At 39.3% G+C, this 10,957-nt stretch overlaps 1 long non-coding RNA gene across 1 annotated transcript in view; it reads left to right on the forward strand.

Annotated features, from left to right (window-relative positions):
* Positions 1-10,335, forward strand: part of LOC124089383 (uncharacterized) — a 28,682-nt gene extending 18,347 nt beyond the window's left edge. Inside the window, exons 3-4 of the long non-coding RNA XR_006850717.2 lie at positions 5,992-6,120; positions 8,353-10,335. This is a non-coding gene — a long non-coding RNA (uncharacterized LOC124089383). The remainder of the gene's footprint in view (positions 1-5,991; positions 6,121-8,352) is intronic.
* The last annotated feature ends 622 nt before the right edge of the window (positions 10,336-10,957 follow it).

Genomic DNA, 10,957 nt, shown 5'->3' on the forward strand with positions numbered 1-10,957 from the left:
TGCAGAGTAATACTCCATTGTGTATAAATGCCACATTTTTTTAATCCATTCGTCTATTGAAGGGCATCTGGGTTGGTTCCACAGTCTTGCTATTGTGAATTGTGCTTCTGTGAATATCGATGTAGCAGTGTCCCTGTAGCATGCTCTTTTTAAGTCTTTAGGGAATAGACCGAGAAGGGGAATAGCTGGGTCAAATGGTGGTTCCAATCCCAGCTTTCCAAGAAATCTCCATAGTGATTTCCAAATTGGCTGCACCAATTTGCAGTCCCACCAGCAATGCACAAGTATACCCTTTTCCCCACATCCTCGCCAGCACTTGTTGTTGTTTGACTTCATAATGGCTGCCAATCTTACTGGAGTGAGATGGTATCTTAGGGTGGTTTTGATTTGCATTTCTCTGACTGCTAGAGATGGTGAGCATTTTTTCATGTACTTGTTGATTGATTGTATGTCCTCCTCTGAGAAGTGTCTGTTCAGGTCCTTGGCCCATTTGTTGATTGGGTTGTTTGTTCTCTTATTGTCTAATTTTTGGAGTTCTTTGTATACTCTGGATATTAGGGCTCTATCTAAAGTGTGAGGAGTAAAGATTTGTTCCCAGGATGTAGGCTCTCTATTTACCTCTCTTATTGTTTCTTTAGCTGAGAAAAAACTTTTTAGTTTGAGTAAGTCCCATTTGTTGATTCTAGTTATTAACTTTTGTGCTATGGGTGTCCTATTGAGGAATTTGGAGCCCGACCCCACAGTATGTAGATCGTAGCCAACTTTTTCTTCTATCAGACAGCGTGTCTCTGATTTGATATTAAGCGCCTTGATCCATTTTGAATTAACTTTTGTGCATGGCAAGAGAAAGGGATTCAGTTTCATTTTGTTGCATATGGATTTCCAGTTTTCCCAGCACCATTTGTTGAAGATGCTATCCTTCCTCCATTGCATGCTTTTAGCCCCTTTATCAAATATAAGATAGTTGTAGTTTTGTGGATTGGTTTCTGTGTCCTCTATTCTGTACCATTGGTCCACCCGCCTGTTTTGGTACCAGTACCATGCTGTTTTTGTTACTATTGCTCTGTAGTATAGTTTGAAGTCTGGTATCGATATACCGCCTGATTCACACTTCCTGCTTAGCATTGTTTTTGCTATTCTGGGTCTCTTATTTTTCCATATGAATTTTATGATTGCTTTCTCTATTTCTACAAGAAATGCTGTTGGGATTTTGATTGGCATTGCATTAAACCTATAGAGAACTTTTGGTAATATCGCCATTTTGATGATGTTAGTTCTGCCTATCCATAAACAGGGTATATTTTTCCATCTTCTAAGATCTTCTTCTATTTCTCTCTTTAGGGTTCTGTAGTTTTCATTGTATAAGTCTTTCACCTCTTTTGTTAGGTTGATTCCCAAGTATTTTATTTTTTTTGAAGATATTGTGAATGGAGTGGTTGTCCTCATTTCCATTTCAGAGGATTTGTCGCTGATATACAAGAATGCCTTTGATTTATGCGTGTTGATTTTATATCCTGCCACTTTGCTGAATTCATTTATTAGCTCTAATAGTTTCTTTGTAGAGCCTTTTGGGTCTGCTAGGTATAGAATCATATCATCTGCAAATAGTGATAATTTAAGTTCTTCTTTTCTTATTTTTATGCCTTTAATTTCTTTCGTCTGTCTAATTGCTCTGGCCAGCGTTTCGAGAACTATGTTGAACAGAAGTGGTGAAAGAGGGCATCCCTGTCTTGTTCCAGATTTTAGAGGGAATGCCTTCAATTTTTCTCCATTCAGAATGATGCTAGCCTGAGGCTTAGCATAGATTGCTTTTACAATATTGAGGTATGTTCCTGTTATCCCTAGTTTTTCTAGAGTTTTGAACATAAAGGGATGCTGTACTTTGTCGAATGCTTTTTCCGCATCTATCGAGATGATCATATGGTTCTTATTTTTAAGTCTATTGATGTGGTGAATAACATTTATTGATTTCCATATATTGAACCAGCCTTGCATCCCAGGGATGAATCCTACTTGATCATGGTGCACAATTTTTTTCATATGTTTTTGTATCCGATTTGCCAGAATTTTATTGAGGATTTTTGCATCTAAGTTCATTAGAGATATTGGTCTGAAGTTTTCTTTCTTTGAAGTGTCTTTGTCTGGTTTAGGTATCACGGTGATGTTGACCTCGTAGAATGAATTTGGAAGTTCTCCCTCTTTTTCTATTTCCTGAAGTAGCTTGAAAAGTATTGGTATTAGTTCCTCTTTAAAGGTTTTGTAAAATTCTGTTGTATACCCATCCGGTCCTGGGCTTTTCTTAGTTGGTAGTCTTTTGATGGTTTCTTCTATTTCCTCAATTGATATTGGTCTGTTTAGGTTGTCTATATCCTCCTGACTCAATCTGGGCAGATCATATGACTTAAGAAATTTATCTTTGCCTTCACTATCTTCTAATTTATTGGAGTATAAGGATTCAAAATAGTTTTTGATTATCTTCTGTATTTCTGATGTGTCTGTTGTGATATTGCCTTTTTCATCCCGTATGCTAGTAATTTGAGTTCTCTCTCCTCTTCGCTAGCATGGCTAAGGGTCTGTCGATTTTGTTTATTTTTTCAAAGAACCAACTTTTAGTTTTGTCAATTTTTTCAATTGTTTCTTTTGTTTCGATTTCATTAATTTCAGCTCTGATTTTAATTATTTCTTGCCTTCTACTTCTTTTGCTGTTGTTTTGCTCTTATTTTTCTAGGATTTTGAGATGAAGTATGAGATCATTTATTTGTTGGTTTTTCTTTTTTTAAGGAATGAACTCCAAGCAATGAATTTTCCTCTTAGAACTGCTTTCAATGTGTCCCATAGATTCCGATATGTTGTGTCTGTGTTTTCATTAATCTCTAAGAATTTTTTAATTTCCTCCTTGATGTCTTCTATAACCCATTGATCATTCAGTAACCTATTGTTCATTCTCCAAGTGATGTATGCTTTTTCCTTCCTTCTTTTATCGTTGATTTTCAGTTTCATTCCATTATGATCAGATAAGATGCATGGTATTATCTCTATTCCTTTATATTGTCTAAGAGTTGCCCTGTGACATAATATATGATCTATTTTTGAGAAGGATCCATGTGCTGCTGAGAAAAAAGTGTAACTGCTTGATGTTGGGTGGTATATTCTATATATGTCAATTAAGTCTAGGTTATGAATTGTGTTATTGAGTTCTATAGTTTCCTTATTCAACTTTTGTTTGGAAGATCTGTCCAGTGGCGAGAGAGGTGTGTTGAAGTCTCCCATGATTATTGTATGGTGGTCTATTAGACTCTTGAACTTGTGAAGAGTTTGTTTGATGAACATAGCTGCACCATTGTTTGGGGCATATATATTTATGATTGTTATGTCTTGTTGGTGTATGGTTCCCTTAAGCAGTATGTAGTGTCCCTTTTTATCCCTTTTGATTAACTTTGGCTTGAAATCTATTTTATTTGATATGAGTATGGACACTCCTGCTTGTTTCCGAAGTCCATATGAGTGATATGATTTTTCCCAACCTTTCACCTTCAGCCTATGTATGTCTTTTCCTATCAAATGCATCTCCTGTAGGCAGCATATTGTTGGGTCTTGTTTTGTGATCCATTCTACTAGCCTGTGTCTCTTAATTGGTGAGTTTAAGCCATTAACATTTAGGGTTATTATTGAGATATGGGTTGTTGTTCCAGCCATATTTGTTTATTTATGTTACTAAACATGGTTTGTTTTCCTCTATGATTATTCCCCCCCCCTTTACTGTCCTACCTCCCACTGTTGGTTTTCATTGTTATTTTCCATTTCCTCTTCCTGTAATGTTTTGCCGAGGATGTTTTGAAGAGATGGTTTTCTAGCTGCATATTCTTTTAACTTTTGTTTGTCGTGGAAGGTTTTAATTTCATCTTCCATCCTGAAGCTTAATTTCGCTGGATACACAATTCTTGGTTGGAACCCATTTTCTTTCAGTGTTTGAAATATGTTATTCCAGGATCTTCTAGCTTTCAGAGTCTGTGTTGAAAGATCAGGTGTTATCCTGATTGGCTTGCCCCTAAATGTAATCTGCTTCCTTTCTCTTGTAGCTTTTAAAATTCTCTCCTTATTCTGTATGTTGGGCATCTTCATTATAATGTGTCTAGGTGTGGATCTCTTATAATTTTGCACATTCGGCGTCCTGTAGGCTTCTAGGATTTGGGATTCTGTCTCGTTCTTCAAGTCTGGGAAGTTTTCTTGTATTATTTCATTGAATAGACTGCTCATTCCTTTGGTTTGGAGCTCTGTACCTTCCTGTATCCCAATGACTCTTAAGTTTGGTCTCTTAATGTTATCCCATATTTCTTGGATGTTCTGCTCATGGTTTCTTAACAGTCTTGCTGAGCTGTCTATGTTCTTTTCTTTTTTTTTTTAATTTTTTATTGTTGGCTGTTCAAAACATTACATAGTTCTTGATATATCATATTTCACAATTTGATTCAAGTGGGTTATGAGCTCCCATTTTTACCCCATATACAGATTGCAGAATCACATCAGTTACACATCCATTGATTTACATATTGCCATACTAGTGTCTGTTGTATTCTGCTGCCTTTCCTATCCTCTACTATCCCCCCTCCCCTCCCCTCCCCTCCCCTCTTCTCTCTCTGCTCCCTCTACTGACATTCGTTTGTCCCCCTTATGTCTATGTTCTTTTCAAGTTGAAATACTTTGTCTTCATTGTCTGATGTTCTATCTTCTAAGTGTTCTACTCTGCTGGTAGTATTCTCCATTGAGTTTTTAAGTTGGTTTATTGCTTCCTGCATTTCTAGGATTTCTGTTTGTTTGTTTTTTATAACCTCTATCTCCCTGTATAGTTGATCCTTTGCTTCCTGGATTTGTTTGTGTAATTCCTTGTCGAAGTGATCTTTCATTGTCTGATTTTGCTGTCTAATGTCTTCCTTGATACTCCAGATCATCTGAAGCATATATGTCCTGAATTCTTTATCTGACATTCCATCTGCTGCAACTGTTACCTCTTCTAAAGTTGAGCTGACGTGCATTGCTTGTAGTCCTTTCTTTCCTTGTCTTTTCATACTGCTTGCGTTTCTTTCTTCTTGGTGAAACTGTTGTGTTTTTGAAATTTTTCCCCCCCTATATATTTATATTGCTCTTGTATAGTTGAAAAGTCTCCCTTGCAGGTGTGGGCGGGGGCTCTGCTCTGCCCCTCTTCCAATTGGTGTGAGGTGTCTACCACGCCCGTGGACCCCTGGGCCTGATCCGCCGTTCTGTCGCAGGTCTGCCTACCTTGCAGGTGGGGGCGAAGGCTCTGCCCTGCCCCTCCTACCACGCCCGGGGACCGCTAGGCCTGATCTGCAGGTTGGTCGCCGGTCTGCCCACCTTGCGGGCACGGGTGTCAGTTCCACTCCGCCCCCACTCCAATTGGGGTCACTTGACCACCACACAGGCGGGCCGCTGGGCCTGATCTGGGCGCGGGCGAAGGCTCTGCTCTGCCCCTACTCCAGTTGGGGTGAAGTGTGTACCACGCTGGCAGGCCGCTGGGCCTGATCCGCCGGTCTGTCGCAGGTCTGCTTACCTTGCCGGAGCGGGCGGCGGCTCTGCCCTGCCCCTCCTACCACGCCTGCAGACCGCTGGGCCTGATCTGCAGGTTGGTCGCAGGTCTGCCTACCTTGCAGGCGCGGGCGGTGGCCCCGCTCCTCCCCTCTGGCTTGACGACAAAGCGAGAGAGAAGAAGGCACACTGCCAACAGCTTACATAAGTGAGTACACATTCACAAGCAGACATTTATGACCTTGAGTAAAAATGCTGACTCAGGGTGTTTATGACCTTGACTACATACTAAAACCTAACTGGCCAGAAATCTCAGAGACAAAGCCTAACTATAGCCATCTTGGGCCTGCCCCATAACTCTTTTCCAATATTCCAGTGATTTTATAATCTAAGACTGTATACTTCAACCATTTCTTGCTGAAATATTGAGAAGTTTTTTTTTCCTTCTAGATTTAACACTGACCAAAACCAACAGATGAAGCCAGAATTTTTCGGAGGCTACTTTGGCATAGAGAAGCCTGAATAGAAATATATTCATGGAAATTCTGTGTTTAAACTCAGTCTAAAGACTTTGCACAGGTAATGAATAAGAACTATTGAGATGGATTTTACAGAAGGGGATCAGAAGAACTGGAATTATGTAAGGAGAAGGGAAGGGTGCCCCCATTGGATCTGATAGAATGTGGACCTCTGATAAAAGGCTGGGAGTTCAGGGATTACAGAGAAGTCATTGGAATTGTCCTTGACCCAAGGAGCTCATACTGGGGAAGACAGAGTTGAACACAGACAATACAGCATAATGGATACAGTCATAATAGAGGATTGAGAGAAGCCTTGTGAGAGCTAGTAACCCATTCTGCACATTGCCCATCTCAGCTTGATTGCAGTTGCCACAGTGAGCCCAATGTGGCATGAGGTGCCCTGCTCATTCAGGTGGCTAATATAACTTGTTTGGCAGGGCTCAGTCATGCAGGCAGAAGGGAGGTTATAAAACTAATTTTTTTTTTGTACCAAGGATTGAACCCAGGGGCATTTAACCACTTAAGCTACATCCCCAGCCTTTTTTTTTGAATTTTTAATTTTGAGACAGAGTCTCACTAAGTTGAGGGCCTCAATAAGTTGCTAAGGCTGGCTTTGAACTTGTGATTTTCATCTTCCCGAGCCACTGGGATTACAGGCCTATGCCATCATGCCTGGCACAACTGATTCTTATAATGGAGACTGGGTTAATGCTGGTAATAAGACAAGCATGTGTTCCAAATTCTACTACCTCTGAAAAAAAGTTTTTTTGCTATTTAGGAACTCATCCTTCTTTCCTTCTTCCTTCTTATTCTCCCTCCTTTCCTCCCTCCTCCCTTCTTTCCTTTCTTCCTTTTGATAAATGCAATTCCCCATTATCACAAATAATGTAGTCAAGTTTTCTATATTTGGAAAAATCACAGGGATCTCATATCTGGACTATGATGGATAAGGCTTATCTGGGAAAAGTATCTTTGTGATCATGTTATCTCCCCTGCCAGGTAAATGTTTCTTTTTCATTTAAATTGGTATTTTAAAAAAATAGTCTTTTAATTTTTAGTTGGTCATTTTGCATGGGCCCATATGTTGCTTTGTAATGGATCTCAAATTGCTTTTTCTTCCCCCATAAGAAAGTTTGTGTTATATAGATTACTGCTTTTCAAACATTAACACATGTAAGAATCACTGGTGATCTTATTAAACTATAAATTCTAATTCAGAAGGTCTGGGTAGGGCCTGAGAGTCTACATTTCCAATAAGCTCCCAGGTGATACCGATTTCTGGTGGTCCATGGGTCGTACTTTGATTAGCAAGATAGGACCCGACCTTTTGCGCCTAGTATTTAGCCAATACTGAAAATACCCCTGTCAGGTAATCAAAATGGTCATTACTATTCTCATTGTAAATAGGAGGCAACTAAAGCATATACTGGCTAGCCAGAGGACTAGGAAGCACCCTACCTGGAACTCAGCCTCAGACTGTCTGGCTCCTTCATAGCAGATATGGGACACCCTTAATTGGTTGTGACATTTCTGATGACAAGAACTATCCCCTGATTATCACTGTGTCCCCAGCAGTTTCTAGTGTAGCATTTGATAAACATCTGATGATGGTTTAACTTCAAAGTTTCTTTTTTATATCCCAATAGCTACTATGCAATGTTCTGACTGCTTTCTTTTTACTTATTCTAATCCTCACACTAATTCAGGTAGAGTATTTGCATTACACAATGGGTAAACTAAGACTTAGAGGAAAAAAGTTACTGGTATGAGATTACTAGATAAAATTTTTTAAAGAAAGTAGACTTTAAATCCATGTTTGCCTTATTATTAGAGTCTCACATACATCATGCAATAAAAAAATACATTTCAATCAACCATTTTTTTTTATTGCTGATATCTAGGTTGTCAAAAATCATTAGAGGCTTGATCATGAGAAAGATAGTTGTTGATAGATGATAGTTGATAGATGAATTTGCTGAAGGAGTCTCCACTGGACTGGCTGAACTTCCTTAAAACTACAAGACTAAGGAATTTCCTTAGAACCAAAACTCTTCCACCCAAACTTCCCTTTTATTTCACAGAGCATCAAATTGGTTCTGATGGCTCCCCAAGCCTCCTTTACTTTTTACCTTAGACATTTTCTCATAAGACTTGGAATAACACAGGAACCTCACATGAATGACATAATGTTAAATAACCAAATTATAAGAAAAACTATGATGAGGGTCAAGAACTCAAATGCTTTAATGTCACCCTCTCACTATCTCTCTTTTCTGCTTCTCTGTTCTAGAGTAGAGAAATGACTCTCAGACTCCTTCAATTAACAATGACCATAAAATTGAGAAAACATCCGAGGCAACTGTTATCAGCATTGAACAACTGAATTCACAAGCCTGTGAGGCTTAACAGAACAGGAACTCACAAAAGGAGTTAGGAAGATGAGCTTGAACAGAGAACAGAAGACTCATGGAGTGGAAGAAACAAATAATGGAATTTGAAGCTGCTGAGGTGACTGGAAGTTGTGTAGCAGGGTATTGTAGAAGAGGATGCTGTTCAGCAAAGGGATTTAAGAAATATGCACACAGGACCTCTTGGATCTTTGGCTGAATACTATGCTACAAATGCAGGGTGAACCTCCGTAAGACCGGGTTGAGAAGACTGTCCCAGGAACTGAGAACTATACGAAGATTCCAGAAGTCACATAGTGCTTGAAGGTTGGAGTTCCAAGCGTTCAGAGTGAAGTGACCTTATTGAAAACTCAGAGAATCTAGTTAATACATCAAAAAAGTCACAAAATAGGATTAGCACTCCTCCCTAGAAATAAGGGCAATTCTAGAACCACTCTAACAAAACATAAACCAAACACCAACAGGATCAAAGTGATCTCCTAGTAACTTAACTCTGCTGAAATCAAACTCCACACTCTTTTTTTCTACATTTTTTTTTTACTGGTGCATTACAGTTGCACATAATGGTGGCATTTGTTGTTATATATTCATACATGTACACAATGTAATTTGACCAATATCAGTTCCCAGCATGTCCCCCTTCCTTCCCACCTCCTAACCCTGGGTTCATTTCCTTTACTGATCTCCCTTTAATTTTCATGAAAACTCCATACACTTTAAAGACAAATTTTATGTATAGCATATGATTAAAAATTACTCAATATGTATAAAACTAGAGAGTGATTCATAACCAGAATAAAAACTGTCTATGGAAATAGTCTCGGAGATGACACAGAAACTGGAATTAGCAGACAATGACTTTAAAACAATTATCATAAATAAGTTTAAGGACTTGAAGGAAAATATGGACAATGACTGAAGAGAGGAGGGATTTCAGCACAGAAGTTGAAACTATAAAAACCAAACAGAATCCTAGAACTCAAAAATGTAACATGTAAAATGGGAAATTTATTGGGGGGTTTAAGAGAAGATTGAACATCACAGAAGAGGGGAGCAATGAACTTGAAGACAAGTCAAAAGAGAATTTTAAAAATTGAAGCATGAATAAAAGAAATACTAAAAACAAGGAGAGCCTTATAAACCTGCAGCACCATATAAGATGATATAATGTATTCACATGCACTCTTACATCAATTGTGGTCCTTAAAAAATATGACATTGAAAAACATTTTTGAAAAAAGAATGGTCATAATTATGTCACCACCTAAGTGTGACTTTTTTCTGACTTTTTAATATTCTCCCCCTGCCCGTCCTAGCTCACCTTCCTCCCTCACAAAAGAGAGGAGATTAAAACTATTTGGGGGCCAATGAAGCACATTTATGAAGGAGCCAGTGAACCAAATACAGCATGAGCCCCTATTTCTATTGAGACCTCATATTCATGGAAGAGGGATGTTGGAATTCTCACTTTTAATTCATGGAACACATGAGTGTTATGATTGGATGTGAGGTATCCCCCAAAAGCTCATGTGTGAGGCAATGCAAGAAGCTTTAGATGAGAAATGATTGGGTGATGAGAACCTTAACCCAATCACTGAGCTAATCCCCTGATGGGATTAATTAAGTGGTGACTAAAAGCAGGTAGAGTGTGGCTGCAAGAGGTGGGTCCCTGGGGGCATGCCTTTGGGGCATATATTTTGTATCTGGAGACTGGTGATTTCTCTCTTCTCTCTGATCCTCATGAGAGCTGCTTGCCTCCTCCCCACTCTTCTGCCATGATGTTCCACCTTACCTCAAACCCCCAGGAATGGAGCTGGCCTTCTATGGATTGAGACCTCTGTAACCTTGAGCCCCCCAAAATAAACTTTTCCTCCTCTAAAATTGTTCTGGTCATGTCTTTTAGTCACAGCAGCAAGAAAGCTGACTAAAAAATAGAGTAACTGGTATCCTGCTTTCCATTTGGTATTCTTGGAGATGGCAGCCTGGCATATGAACTCTCTGACACAGAACATGGGGTAGAAATTGTCAGATGGGCGATGGGATTAGAGAGACAACTGAGACAGATCTCCAGAGTTCCCCAAGATGTTAGAGTGGTACAGATAATCACTCAAAATTCCCTGTGGCCTCTGTCCTCTCCAAAAGCTGAAAGGGCTGAGGGTTCAGTTTCACAGTCAGGGTAGCAGCATGGGAACCAAATAAAAGGAGTTTAATTAGGTCATTGTCAGGTCAGCTGATGCCCATTTGGAAGGACAGTGACACTTGAGAAAACTTGTACCCTTCAGTGGTTGCCAGCAAGGAATAGAGATCAACTATCTAGTACCAGACCCCCTCCACAAAGCCTGTAAGACTAAAGCAGACTCCTAATAACTTAGGTACATCCCTGGGGAAAAGAGACAGGTGAAAATACTGAATTTGAAAATTTAAATCTGAAGTAAATGGGAATCACTAACTTTGTATTTTCTTAAGTCACTGGGTTAAATTTTCTAC

The sequence above is a fragment of the Marmota monax genome, unplaced genomic scaffold, assembly GCF_021218885.2.
Source record: "Marmota monax isolate L192 unplaced genomic scaffold, Marmota_monax_Labrador192_F-V1.1 WCK01_AAM20220418_F8-fsc00096, whole genome shotgun sequence".
NCBI classification, from domain to species: domain Eukaryota; kingdom Metazoa; phylum Chordata; class Mammalia; order Rodentia; family Sciuridae; genus Marmota; species Marmota monax.